The following is a 3,079-nucleotide window of genomic DNA, read 5'->3' as shown; positions in this document are numbered from 1 at the left end:
GAGATGTGGGATGGGGGTGTGGAGTATGGTAGAGTTTAGTTTTGGCTGCAGGTCGTAACAAAACTGCACCAGTTGGCAGGTGCCATCAAATAAAGTCAATGTGCTGGGCCCGGGCACAACCCGTGAAACGCGGTCCAGGACCAGACCAAAATTCAGAGGTTCTGCTAGGAGTCAGTCTGACAGGGTCAAGGCAGGACACGAGGCAGAAAACCAGGCAAGGACAGGTACAGGATCTAGCATGCAGCAATGTTGCTCCCGCAACCTGGGGCAGGGTCCAACAGCCTTTTATCTTTGTCGGAGTAGCAGCCGGTCCTGATTCCCTGGTGACTCACCTCCCTATTTTGCCCGAAGGCGAGCACTCCTCCTGCCAGTACTCAGGTCTCTCAGACCTTAGTCTATGCAACTTGGGAGACGTCAGTGGGTTACAAGACCCAGGGGCCGCCTCAGCCTCCTCTGACCCAACCGGTAGTGGAGCAGCTGTAAGTGATGGCCCAGCAGAAGGCAACAAAGTAATCCCCACATCTGGAGCCAGGGCAGGCTCAGGCCCTTGACTCGGCCCAGCTGGTGTTTGTTGCAGGGGACCCTGTGCAGACTGGGACTCTTCAGGACCAGGCCTCAGACTTGGTTCAGATGATGCCTGAGGCAAAGGATCCGGTGCAGACTGAGACTCCTCTCGTTCCAAGTCTGAGCCCGAGTCCCAGGCCATCATAGTCAAGTTAACAGGACAAACATGAAACATCATTATTAGCAGGTGTTGTAGACTGGCTGGATTCAGGGGAGGGATGGAAGGCACCAAGTGGGGAACCCTCAAGGGAAGAAGGTTCAGAGTTCAGGGAGTGGTGGAGGGATGGCAATGAGTGGTCAAAGGGAGAAGAGGGAGCTGACTGGGAAGAGGAGGTGTCAGCAGAAGAGGTCCATAGGCTCCATCTCCACATTGCCAACAAAGGCCCTGTGACAGAGGTGGAGGCTGAGGCACCGACCTTGTCATTGCCACAATGCCAGAGAGCAGTGGAGGGAAGGCAGCAGGAGTCATGATCTTTTTTTCTTCTTCCTTTCTTTGGCGATCACTTGTAGCTGAGTAAGATTGTCTTCCATAAACACGGTTTTAACAATGAGTCCATAAATGTCTGTGGAGACCACACGTCCTTCCACAGTGGGGACATAGGTTTCTGGGCAGAAGTTGATGATGGTGAGGGTTTGCCAGACATGCCTTCCTCTTAGCATGTTTCCTCCTTTCATCCTGAATCCGAGTGTCTTCAAAGCTCATGACACCTTTGGTAAAGGCTGTTCTCCAATTGGAGCGCTCACAGGCAAGTGTTTCCCAATTGTTGGTGTTTATACTACTATCCTAAATATCTCCGAAGAAGCTTACAAAAAGCTTGGCCTATCGCTCAACATCCAAAAAAAACAAAGTGCTCCACCAACAAGTACAAAATAGCCCCTCTGCAGCGCCCCAAATCCAACTCAGTGGTGTAACGTTGGAAAATGTTGATCAATTCTCCTACCTGGGCGTCATGATATCACATGCTGTGCACCCACAACCTGGGGCCCAAGTCAGTGCCTCTGGTCGCAGGTACATTTTGAGGAGCTATTTTGAGATGCTATATTTGCATATAAGACAAGTACACATATCTGCTGGAAGTGTAAAGGAAAAGGCGGCCTCTTCTGCCATATGTGGTGGGCGTGTAAGGTACCAAAGGCATTCTGGGAAATTAAATGGGGGGAAAATGTTTAAAGTAATTTTTGTTAAAAAAGCAGAAGCTTTTTAAATCAGGAATTGTAAGTACCAAGATCCCAAAGGAGCAGAAAAGACTTTTCATGTATGCAAGAACAGCTGCACGGATGTTACTAGCCCAGAGATGGAAAGAAGACAAAGTACCTATCAGAGAAGAATAGCAAACTAAGTTGTTGGACTATGCCGAAATGGCAAAACTGACCGGAAAGCTCAGGAACCAAAAGGACCAAAACTTCAATAAAGAATGGGGGAAATTATAATTTACTTGAGAGACCACTGTAAGCAAATAAAAACATTAGGAGGAATACAATAACACTTGTAATGTAGAAGATGCCATGGAAAAAATGAAGAGACATAAAATTTGGATGATGAAATAATATGCAGTTGAAAAGATTTTTAATAGGATCCATGGAGGGGAAGGTGGGAAGTCTAGAGATTTGGAGAAATCTCTAAATAGGGATATGTATTTTGTATTGTTATAATTGGCCACCTCATGAGAAGAGAAGACTCCCTGGAGAAGACCCTGATGTTGGGAAAGAGGGAGGGCACAAGGAGAAGGGGACGACAGAGGACGAGATGGCTGGACAGTGTTCTCGAAGCTACAAACATGAGTTTGACCAAACTGTGGGAGGCAGTGGAAGACAGGAGTGCCTGGCTTGCTCTGGTCCATGGGGTCATGAAGAGTTGGACACGACTAAACAACTAAACAATAACAACAACTTTACACTTGTAAAACCAAATAAAAATTATTATTGGGGGTGAGGTGGGGCGAAATGCTACATTCACCACTGGCAAATGTAACTGGAAGCAGAAGGATTTGTAGTGCTGTCCAGATGCTCTGAAAAACACCAGCCATTTTGATATTATGGAACTGCCACACCCTGCATCTTGCTGAATTGAAATGCAGGAAGCCTGGCAAGCTTCCTGTGTGTACTTGCTGATTTATATAAAAGGATGTCACATAGAGGAGGGAGAAAGGTTGTTTTCTGCTGCTCCAGAGAAGCGGACATGGAGCAATGGATCCAAACTACAAGAAAGGAGATTCCACCTAAACATTAGGAAGAACTTCCTGACAGTAAGAGCTGTTCGACAGTGGAATTTGCTGCCAAGGAGTGTGGTGGAGTCTCCTTCTTTGGAGGTCTTTAAGCAGAGGCTTGACAACCATATGTCAGGAGTGCTCTGATGGTGTTTCCTGCTTGGCAGGGGGTTGGACTCGATGGCCCTTGTGGTCTCTTCCAACTCTATGATTCTATTATTCTATGATTTGTTTTTCTAAAAAGGGGAAATCTTTCTTTTTTTTAAGGTCTTCCTGCACTGACTTTTTCTAAAGCAAAAAGACTTCAC

The sequence above is a fragment of the Podarcis gaigeae genome, assembly GCF_964106915.1.
Source record: "Podarcis gaigeae genome assembly, chromosome: 9".
Lineage (NCBI taxonomy): Eukaryota > Metazoa > Chordata > Lepidosauria > Squamata > Lacertidae > Podarcis > Podarcis gaigeae.
The sequence above is the reverse complement of the archived record's forward strand: the minus strand, read 5'-3'. Positions refer to the sequence as shown.